The sequence below is a fragment of the Capricornis sumatraensis genome, chromosome 23 (genome assembly GCF_032405125.1).
Source record: "Capricornis sumatraensis isolate serow.1 chromosome 23, serow.2, whole genome shotgun sequence".
NCBI lineage: Eukaryota > Metazoa > Chordata > Mammalia > Artiodactyla > Bovidae > Capricornis > Capricornis sumatraensis.
Genome location: NC_091091.1, coordinates 32,240,085 through 32,251,742, shown reverse-complemented (window position 1 = coordinate 32,251,742; position 11,658 = coordinate 32,240,085). Strand labels below are relative to the sequence as shown.

General features: G+C 41.6%; 1 non-coding gene across 1 annotated transcript; it reads left to right on the top strand.

The window, feature by feature from the left end:
* The first annotated feature begins 8,473 nt into the window (after window positions 1-8,473).
* TRNAC-ACA (transfer RNA cysteine (anticodon ACA)) lies at window positions 8,474-8,546 on the top strand. The gene has a single exon. It is a non-coding gene; the product is annotated as a tRNA-Cys (tRNA).
* Window positions 8,547-11,658: the final 3,112 nt, after the last annotated feature.

Genomic DNA, 11,658 nt, shown 5'->3' with positions numbered 1-11,658 from the left:
AGTTTCAGCTTCAGCATCAGTCCTTCCAATGAGTATTTAGGATTGATTTCCTTTAGGATGGACTGGGTGGATTTCCTTGCAGTCCAAGGGACTCTCAAGAGTCTTCTTCAACACCACAGTTCAAAAGCATCAATTCTTTGGCACTCAGCTTTCTTTATAGTCCAACTCTCACATCCATACATGACTACTGGAAAACCATAGCTTTAACTAGATGGACCTTGGTCAGTAAAGAAATGTCTCTGCTTTTTAATATGCTGTTTAGGTTTGTCATAGCTTTTCTTCCAAGGAGCAAGCATCTTTTAATTTCATGGCTGCAATCACCATCTGCAGTGATTTTGAGGCCAAGATAATAAGGTCTCTCACTATTTCCAGTGTTTCCCCATCTATTTGCCATGAAGTAATGGGATCAGATGCCATGATCTTCCTTTTTTAAATGTTGAGTTTTAAGCCAGTTTTCTAACTCTCTTCTTTGACTTTCATCAAAAGGCTCTTCAGTTCCCCTTCACTTTCTGCCATAAGGGTAGCGTCATTTGCATATCTGAGGTTACTGGTATTTCTCCCAGCAGTCTTGTTTCCAGCTTGTGGTTTATCCAGTCTGGCATTTTGCATGATATACTTTGCATGTAAGTTAAATAAGCAGGGTGACAGTATACAGCCTTGACATATGTCTTTCCCAAATTGGAACTAGTCCATTGTTCCATGACAAGTTTTAACTGTTGCTTCTTGACTTATATACAAATTTCTCAAAGGTCAGTTAAGATGGTCTGGTATTCCCATCACTTTAAGAATTTTCCACAGTTTGATGTGATCCATATAGTCAAAGGCTTTAGCATCATCAATGAAGTAGATGTTTTTCTGGAACTCTATGCTTTTTCTGTGATCCAACAGATGTTGGCATTTTGATCTCTGGTTCCTCTGCCTTTTCTAAATCCAGATTGAACATCTGGAAGTTCTTGGTTTACCTACTATTAAAGCCTCTCTTAGAGAATACTGAGCATTACTTTGCTAGTGTGTGAGATGAGCGCAATTGTGTGGTAGTTTGAATATTCCTTGGCATTGCCTTTCTTTGGGACTGGAATGAAACTGACCTTTTCCAGTTATGGGGCCACTGCTGAGTTTTCCAAATTTGCTGGCATATTGAGTGTAGCGCTTTCACAGCATCATCTTTTAGGATTTGAAATAGCTTAGCTGGAATTCCATCACCTCCTCTAGCTTTGTTCATAGTGATGCTGCCTAAGGCCCACTTGACTTCACACTACAGGATGTCTGACTATCTCAGTGAGTGATCACACCACGGTTATCTGGATCATTAAGATCTTTTTTGTGTAGTTCTTCTGTGTATTCTTGCCACTTCTTGTTAATATCTTCTGTTTTTGTTAGGTCTATATCATTTCTGTCCTTCATTGTGCCCATCTTGCGTGAAATGTTCCCTTGGTATCTCTAATTTTCTAGAAGAGATCTCCAATCTTTCCCATTCTATTGTTTTTCTCTGTTTCTTTGTATCGATCACTTAGGAAAGCTTTCTTATCTCTCCTTGCTATCCAATGGAATTCTACATTCAGATGGGTATATTTTTACTTTTCTCTTTGCCTTCAGCTTCTCTTCTTTTCTCAACTGTTTGTAAGGTCTCCTCAGACAACCATATTGCCTCTTTGCTTTTCTTTTTCTTGGGAATAATTTTGATCATGGCCTCCTGTACAATGTTATGAACCTCCATCCATAGTAGACAGATACTCTGTCTATCAGATCTAACCCTTTGAATCTATTTGTCACTTCCACTGTATAATCATAAGGGACTTGATTTAGGTCATATGTGAATGGTCTAGTGGTTTTCCCTACTTTCTTCAATTATATCTGAATTTTCCAATAAGAAGTTCATGATCTGAGCCACAGTCAGCTCCTGGTCTTGTTTTTGCTGACTGTATAGAGCTTCTTCATTTTAAGCTGCAAAGAATATAATCATCTGATTTTGGTATTGACCATCTGGTGATGTCCATGTGTAGAGTCTTCTCTTGTGTTGTTGGAAGAGGGTGTTTGCTATGACCAGTGCGTTCTCTTGGCAAAACACTGTTAGCCTTTGCCCTGTTTCATTTTGTACTCTAAGGCCAAACTTGCCTGTTACTCCAGGCATCTCTTCACTTCCTCCTTTTGCATTCCAGTCCCTGTGATGAAAAGGATATCTTTTTTTGGTGTTAGTTCTAGAAGGTCTTGTAGGTCATCATGGAACCATTCAACCTCAGCTTCTTCAGCATTAGTGTTGGGGCATAGACTTGGATTATTGTGATATTGAATGGTTTGCCTTAGAAATGAACAGAGATCATTCTGTCATTTTTGAGATTTCTCCCAAGTACTCTATTTTGGACTCTTTTGTTGATTATGAGGGCTACTACATTTCTTCTAAAGGATTCTTGCCCACAGTGGTAGATATAATGGTCATCTGAATTAAATCCACCCTTTCTGGTCCATTTTAGTTCACTGATTCCTAAAATTTCAGTGTTCACTCTTGCCATCTCCTGTTTGGCCACTTATAATTTACCTTGATTCATGGACCTAACATTTCAGGTTCCTATGCAGTATTGTTCTTTACAGTCTCAGACTTTACTTTAATCACCAGGCAAATCCACAGCTTGGTGTTGTTTTTGCTTTGGCTCAACTTCTTCATTCTTTCCAGAGCTATTTCTCCCCTCTTCTCCAGTAGCACATTGGGCACCTACTGCCCTGGGGAGTTCATCTTTTAGTGTCATGTATTTTTGCCTTTTCATACTGTTCATGGGGTTCTCAAGGCAAAAACACTGAAGTGGTTTGCCTTTCCTTTCCCCAGTGGACCACATTTTGTCAGAACTCTCCACCACGACCCACCCGTCTTGGGTGGCCCTGCACAGCATGGCTCACAGGTTCATTGAGTTAGACAAGGCTATGATCCCAGTGATCAGTTTGGTTTGTTTGTGCTTAGTCGCTCAGTCATGTCTGACTCTTTGCGACCCCATGAACTGTAGCCCACCAGGCTCCCCTGTGCCTGAGAATTCTCCAGATAAGAATACTGGAATGGGTTGCCATGCCCTCCTCCAGGGGATCTTCCCAACCCAGGGATTAAACCCAGGTCTCCTGCATTGCAGGCAGTTTCTTTACTATCTGAGCTACTAAGGAAGCCTAAGAATCCTGGAGTGGGTAGCCTTTCTCTTCTCCAGGGGTTCTTCCTGACCCAGGAATCAAACGGGTCTCCTTTATTGCAAGCGGATTCTTAACAAGCTGGTTAGTTTTCTGTAATTGTTGTTTCCATTGTGCCTGCCCTCAGATGGATAACGATAAGAGGTTTATGGAAGCTTCCTGATGGGTGTGACTGGCTGTGGGGGAATCTGGGTCTTGCTCTGATGGGCAGGGCCATGCTCAGTAAAGTTTTATTCCAATTTTTGGTTGATGGGTAGGCTGTGTTCCCTCCCTGTAGTTTGGCCTGATGCCAAACTATGGTAGGGGTAATGGCCATAATGGCAACCTCCTTCAAAAGGACACATGCCAGGACTGTTGTATTCAGTGCCCCTGACCCTACAGCAGGCCACTGTCAACCCATGCCTCTGCTAGAGACTCCTGGACACTCACAGGTAAGTCTGGGTCAGTCTCTTGTAGGGTCACTGCTCCTTTCTCCTGGGTCCTGGTGTGCACAAGGTTTTGTTTGTGCCCTCTAAGAATCTGTTCCCCCAGTCCTGTGGAAGTTCTGTAATCAAACCCCACTGGCCTTCAAAGTCAAACTCCCTGGGTGTTCTCAGTCCCTTAGCTGGACCCCAGGTTGGCAAATATGTTGTGGGCCCTGGAACTTTTGCAACAGTGTGAGACCTTCTTTGGTATAGCTGTTTTTCAGTTTGTGGGTCATCTGCTCATTGGCTCTATGGTGGGGTTAATAGTGACTTCTTCCAAGAAGACTTATGCCACACAACACACCTCCCAGGTCTGCTGCAGCCAGAGCCCCTGTCCCCATGGCCAGCCACTGCTGACCTTTGCCTCCATAGGAGGCACTCAAATACTCAAAGGCATGTCTGGCAGGTCTGGTTCAGTCTCTTGCGGGATCCCTGGGTACTCGTGCACACAAGGTTTTATTTGAGCCCTCCAAGTGTCTCTGGTGGATATGGGGTTTGATTCTAAATGCAATTTTACCCCTCCTACCATCTTGTTGGGGCCTCTCCTTTACCCTTGAACATGGGGTATCTTTTTTTGGTGGGACCCAACACTCTCCTATCAATGGTTGTTCAGCAGTTGTTCACAGTTTTGGAGTTCTCACAGAAGATGAGATGTCCTTCTACTCCACCATCTTGTCTAGTTCTATGCATGTAGTATGTGTCTATGTAATGCATATGTAATATATGTTTGTCTATAAGGATATATATGTATATCTATAACTTTGCTGAATATTTGACTTCTATGAACTTGAAAATCAGTTGAGCAATGTCTCAAAATCAATCACTTTGCCCATTAACTTCACTCAGAAGCTCCAGTTCATCTATTTTCTGTTCACTTGCTGGATCTGTGGAGGTATAGCAAAGAGCAAAATCCATATCCTCTCTCCTTGTCAAAATTAAAAAAAAAATTAAAAATTTAATTGATTTCTTTCAAATTTGATGCCTATATTCGATACACATATAAAAATGAATTATACAGACTGTAGAAAATATCTTAGTGAAAAGAAAAATGGTAACTCAAGTTGAATTTCCTATCAGAGACCACGTTCTTTGAACAGCAAACATGGGGCCCCTTATAACCTGTCATAACCTTGACTCACTTTGGCCTGAGTTGTAAGTGAACTTGACCAACTGTCAAGGGCTTTAGATACAATACAATGTTAATGCAGACTAACTAAGATTTTGCTTTACAATCCAGGTAAGGTAAGAGGTTGCAAATTAGCCCTGCTAATGACTACCACAGGCAGGTCAAATATCACTCCCAATCTAGACAATGACAAATCTGACTAGAGATTTCTCAATTCTAGACTTTCCTTTGAACCAAAACATATAATATGTGGACTCTTGTGATTGGTTTCTTTCATTTAGCATGTTTTTAAGGTTCATTCAAGTTTACCACACATCAGTACTTCATTCCTTTCTATTACTTAATAATATTGCAGTACATAGATACTCCATGTTATTTGTCCATCCATCCACAGACAGATATTGGCATTGTGTCCACCTTTGGCTGTCATGAGTAATGCTGCACTAAACATTCAAGTACAAGTTTTTGTGTGGGCATACGTTTCCATTTCTCTTGGACATATAACTAGGAGTTGGATCAGTGGGTCACGTGGTGGTGGTGGTGGTGGTGGTGGTGGTGGTGGTGGTTCAGTGGTATCTGACTCTCTGCAACCCAACAGCAGCCCTCCAGGTGCCTCTGTCCTCTGGTATCTCCTGGTTACTCAAATTCATGTCCACAGAGTCAATGATGCTATCTAACCATCTCTTCCTCTGCCACCCCTTTCTTCTTTTGCCTTCAATCTTTCCCACTATAAGGGTCTTTTTTAATGGGTGGGCTCTTAGCATCAGGTTACTCTACATTTAATCATTTGAAGGATTGCTGGACTGTTTTCCAAAGTCACTGAACTATCTTACAATGCCAGAGGTTTGCTATTAAAAAGATCTCAGAAAGCATTTCTCTTTCAAAACCTATAAAAAACATAAAACCCAATGTAGCTGACAATATACAGCCTTGACGTACTCCTTTTCCTATTTGGAACCAGTCTGTTGTTCCATGTTGTTCTAACTGTTGGCTTCCTTACCTGTATACAGGTTTCTCAAGAGGTAGGTCAGGTGGTCTGATATTCCCATCTATTTCAGAATTTTCCACAGTTTATTGTGATCCACTCAGTCAAAGGCTTTGGCATAGTCAATAAAGCAGAAATAGATGTTTTTCTGGAACTCCTTTGCTTTTTCCATGATCCAGCAGATGTTGGCAATTTGATCTCTGGTTCCTCTGCCTTTTCTAAAACTAGCTTGAACATCTGGAAGTTCACGGTTCACCTACTGCTGAAGCCTGGCTTGGAGAATTTTGAGCATTACTTCACTAGTGTGTGAGATGAGTGCAATTGTGTGGTAGTTTCAGCATTCTTTGGCATTGCCTTTCTTTGTAATCATCATCATGAGAAACATCATGAGAAATGCTGGGCTGGAGGATGCACAAGCTGGAATCAAGATTGCCGGGAGAAATATCAATAACCTCAGATATGCAGATGACACCACCATTATGGCAGAAAGTGAAGAAGAACTAAAGAGCCTCTTGATGAAAGTGAAAGAGGAGGGTGAAAAAGTTGGCTTAAAAAAAGCTCAACGTTCAGAAAACTAAGATCATGGCAACTGGTCCCATAACTTCATAGGAAATAGATGGGGAAACAGTGAAAACAGTGGCTGACTTTATTTTTCTGGGCTCCAAAATCACTGTGGATGGTGATTGCAGACTGAAATTAAATGATGCTTACTCCTTAGAAGGAAAGTTATGATCAACCCAGACAGCACATTAAAAAGCAGAGACATTACTTTGCCAACAAAGGTCCATCTAGTCAAGGCTATGGTTTTTCCAGTATGGATGGAAAATGATATGGTCATGTATGGATGTGAGAGTTGGACTATAAAGAAAGCTGAGTGATGAAGAATTGATGCTTTTGAACTGTGGTGTTGGAGAAGACTGTTGAGAGTCCCTTGGACTGCAAGGAAATCCAACCAGTCCATCTTAAAGGAGATCAGTCCTGGGTGTTCTTTGGAAGAACTGATGTCGAGGCTGAAACTCCAATACTTTGGCCACCTCATGCAAAGAACTGATTCATTGGAAAAGACCCTGATCCTGGGAAAGATTGAGGGCAGGAGGAGAAGGGAATGACAGAGGATGAGATGGTTGGATGGCATCCTCGACTCGACGGACATGGGTTTGAGTGAACTCCGGGAGTTGGTGATGGACAGGGAGGCCTGGCATGCTGTGGTTCATGGGGTCGCAAAGAGTCGGACACAACTGAGCATCTGAACTGAACTGAATGTAGCTGAAATACTCTCTGAAGCTTAGAATCAGCCAATCACCATATAAATATTATACCTATGAGGAAAGATAAACTGAGAGACAAAGGGCTGGCACATTGACTTTTGGAATATAGCCTATCTTTCACTGGGGACTCCCTGTCTAACAGTGATATACTTTCCCGAAAACACCATCTGAGGAAAGCACTCATGGTTGAAATTAGCTCAGAATGGTCCTGAACAAATGAATTTTAGGACATGAACTCCCCATTTCATATGGGCCTTGGCAGGGAGGAAGCTAACATCTTTTTCAGAGAAATAAACCTTTGAGATGAATTGGGGAAACTCTGAGCAAAATGTTGGCCCCATTACTTCCACATCCACTCAGCATTTTTTGAAGTGTGCTTTGGAAGCATTATTTCCTTTGTGTGTAAAGGAAGTAATTAAATGTAAAAAGTGTGCAGTGAAAGGAAGGTCCAATACAGAATATTTCCAGCAGGAGGGACCATTACAGCTCAAACTGAGGCTGCAACCCTTTCAATAATCTATGCTCTTTCTGTCTGACTGAGAGGAGAGAAGCGCCTTACTTTTCCAAGGGACAAGCAAAGGAAGGTTTTGAGATCAAAGGTATTTGTATTGTGCTTGTTTCTCTTTTTACACTTTTAAAAAAATCCACAATAATTTGTTCTAGGGTATTTTCATGTCCTACAAAAAGATAAATGAATTATTCCTTTTTTGCTATAAATCATCATCTCCGAAGATAAGAAAATTGGTTCCCCTCCTATTTCTTGTTTGGGTTAGAGATGTAAATGCGGTAAATTATTTGAGTCTTTTTTTTTTCCCTTTTGTGTGAAGAGCAAATTATGCTCCCAATAAACATCTTTTCACTATTCCTTCAGACTGATTAGAAGTGAAACGCTGCAAGGGAGAGGTTTACTCCCATTGCTCTATTAAGTATAATTTCACTGTTCTCTGAAGCAATTGTTTCTGTCATATTTCTTGAAGAAGCAAGTTGAAAATTGACTCTGTAAAAAAAATATGGAAACCTTTGCAGATGTCAAGAATTGGATTTCTTCTACCTATTCTAAACAGATACGTTCTAAAGGATTTATTGTCTCACTGTCTAACATCTTCAAGTCTTTTAGTGCAGAAATCTGCATTTTCAGACACTGTTGTACTAAGACTAAATTTTTTTTTTTTTCTTTAACTAAGATATTCAAACACTTTGGTGCTTTTACCAGGGTCCCTGGAGGGGCAAAGGAGTTTAAGCTGAACTGTACTTATTCAGAGTCAGCAGGGTGATTTTAATTCCTAGCACATGGAAACAAGCTGGCCTCCTGACAGATTTCCCAGGAACTTCTAAAGGGTTCATGTGTCAAACTCACTAACCTGAGGTCAGTTTCTGGGTGATGAGGAGAAAACCAGAATACTTTCTTTTCTCTGTTTTGTTTTTTTTTTTTTTACTAATACATACCTTATGAAAGAAGACTTCCCTGGTGGCTTAGATGGTAAAAGCGTCTGCCTACAAAGCAGGAGACCTGGGTTCGACCCCTGGGTGGGGAAGATCCCCTGGAGAAGGAAATGGCAACCCACTCTAGTATTCTTGCCTGGAAAATTCCACGGATGGAGGAGCCTGGCAGGCCCCATGGGGTCACAAAGAGTCAGACACAACTGAGCGAATTCACTTATGAAAGAAACCCTGCTCAGGAAAGAGCTCTTCATTCTCATGTGATATTTCCTTAAATTTTCTTTTAAAAAATTCTTCCACATACTCAGTAAAATTGCTTAAGCAGTGAAAACCTAACAGAATTTGAAGATGCCCATCCTCGCTCCCCACCTTCCTCCTATACTCATCTTAGGCTCTGTATCAAGTAGTGCCCGAAGCATATTAAACAGCAGGGCTCTTGGCTAAAAGACTGTGTGTGTGCGTGCTCGGTCACATTCGACTCTTTGAGACCCCATGGACTGTAGCCTGCCAGGCTCCTTTGTCCATGGAATTTTCCAGGCAAGAATACTGGAGTGGGTTGCCATTTCCTACTCCAGGGGATCTTCCTGACCCAGGGATTGAACCCGTGTGTCTTGTGTCTCCTGCATTGACAGGTGGATTCTTTATCACTGTGCCACCTGGGAAGCCCACTAGAAGAGTTCATTCTTCCTTATGTCTTTAGGGACCTTTATAAAAATATGTCAGTGATAGTAGCAATTGTTAGTTTGTTTAATTTGTGATGTGATTAAACTCTATGTTTATAATCTTATTGAATTCCTACAATAGTTCAGAAATATCAGTTCTTTATTTCCCCCAACTTCTAGATTAGGAAACAGATGATGAGAGTAGTGGAGCTCTTGTTTAAAGTCACAACAGCAGTGAATTACGGTGTGAGAATCTGGGATCATGACTCCGAGTTGCATCATCTCCCTAATTCTATGTCCTATTCTTAGATAAAAGTGAAAGCAAAGTCGCTCAGTTGTGTCCGACTATTTGTGACCCCACAGACTGTAGCCTACCAGGCCTTTCGGTCCACGGGATTGTCCAGGCAAGAGTACTGGGGTGGGTTGCCATTTCCTTCTCCAGGGGATCTTCCAGACCCAGGGATTGAACCAGGGTCTCCTGCATTGCAGGCAGACGCTTTACCCTCTGAACCACCAGGGAAGCCCCCATTATTAGTTAGGTAGCTACCAAAGAAAAAAATAGTCCAGCTCCTTTATTCTGTCAGACATAAAGTCCACAGATACAGTAGAGACTAGAGTCCAGAGATGGCAAGGCGATATATCTAGTGAGAAGTGGAATTCAGCTCAGAATCAGGTTTTCCCATCTCAAGACTCATGCCCTTCCCACCCCCAAATCATTTCCTTATCTTTATCCTTTGCTTGGAAATGTTTGATATTAATCCTCTCATTTCAAATCTATAATTGGTATGAATAAAACAATGCCAAAACTTTGGGGGTCTTGTTGAGCCATCAATTCTTTATTTTTAAAAACTCTCTTTGTGTTTAATCAGTGGCATGAAGGTAAATTGAGTTCAAAGCTTTCTCGGTACCGTTCTGGGGATAGCTGAGTCAGCTCATTCCCAGCATGGACACCAAGGTCTGCTGATTACTCTCTTCAAGAATCAGAAGGACGGCAGCCTCCTCACCCAGATTTCATAATGAAGCAAAGGATCAAACACAGCTGAGAGGCATGCTTGTTCAAGCCAGTTTTCTCAGAATGTAGTGTGAGCATGGGAAACTTGGTTCAAAATAAAAGATTGCCTGTGATTCCCCTACAGCTACAGCCTTCAGAATTCTTGTAATCAGTCCATCTCACCTTTATTAGGGTCACCCTGACTTTCACAGTTAAAGGACTGTGAAAGAGTTAGTGATGTATTAATCAGAACCTTCTTAGCTGCAGAGGAAAATGCACTATAAACTCATTTACACAAAAAGAGATTTCAGGGCTCACTTAGGAGATACATTCTAGGATTGGGGCATGCTGGATGGCTCAGATGGTAAAGAATCTGCCTGCAATGCCGGAGACAAAGTTTTGATCCCCGGGTCAGGAAGATCCATTGGAGAAGGGCATGGCAACCCACTCCAGTATTCTTGCCTGGAGAATCCCATGGACAGAGGAGCCTGGTGGGCTATAGTCCATGGAGTTTGACTCTTTGCAACTCCATGGACGAGTCAGACACAACTGAGTGATAACACCTTCACCTTCAAGGATAGGGTTCATTACAGGGCATGGCTTGGCAAGTTTATGTCTTTCTGCCTTTTTTCCTTTATCTTCCACTGTGTTAGCTGCATTTTCAGATGAATCCTTCCCTTTCAACACTAAAGGGATGGTAGCAGCTCACGTTGAAAAACAGTGGGAGAAAGGAGCATTGTTTCTGGGGAAGCAGAAGCTCCCCCAGAAGCACAAATAAAATTCTGGAACTGAGTCTCGTGTGCTTATAATCTAAATCAAGTCTTACCTTCCGGAAGACCAGTGGTGAAACAAGTGAGGAAATAGAGCATTTACTAGAAGGCAACCAGAGTTTTTGACTAGAGTTACTTGATAGGAGTGTAGCCAGTTAACAGTGTGAGAGTTCAGGTGCACAGCAGAATGACTTGGCCATTCATACACGTGTATCCATTCTCCCCTAGACGCCCCCTCCCATCCAGGCTGCCATGTAACATTGAGCTACATGCTATACAGTAGGTCCTTGTTGGTTATCTGTTTTAAACACAGCAGTGTGTACATGTTGATCCCAAATTCCCTAATTATCCCTTCCCTCCCCCTTTCCCTCTGGTAATCTTAAATTCATTCTCCAAGTCTGTGAGTCTGTTTCTGTTTTGTAAGTAAGTTTGTTTGTATCATTTCTCTTTTAGATTCCCCATGCAAGCAATATCATATATTTCTCTCTCTGTCTTAATTCACTAGTATGATAATCTCTATGTTCATCTGCGTTGCTGCAAATGGCATTATTTCATTCTTCCTTTGGCTGAGTAATATTCCGTTATATATGTGTATCACATCTTTATCCATCCCTCTGTTGATGGACATTTAGGTGGCTTCCCTGTCTTGGCTACAGTAAACAGTGCTGCAGTGAATATTGGGGTGCATGCATCCTTTTGAACCATGTTTTTCTCTGGATATATGCCCAGGACTGGGATTGCAAAATAATCTAAGAAGGGTTATAGGCAGAAGTTACAGATTTTA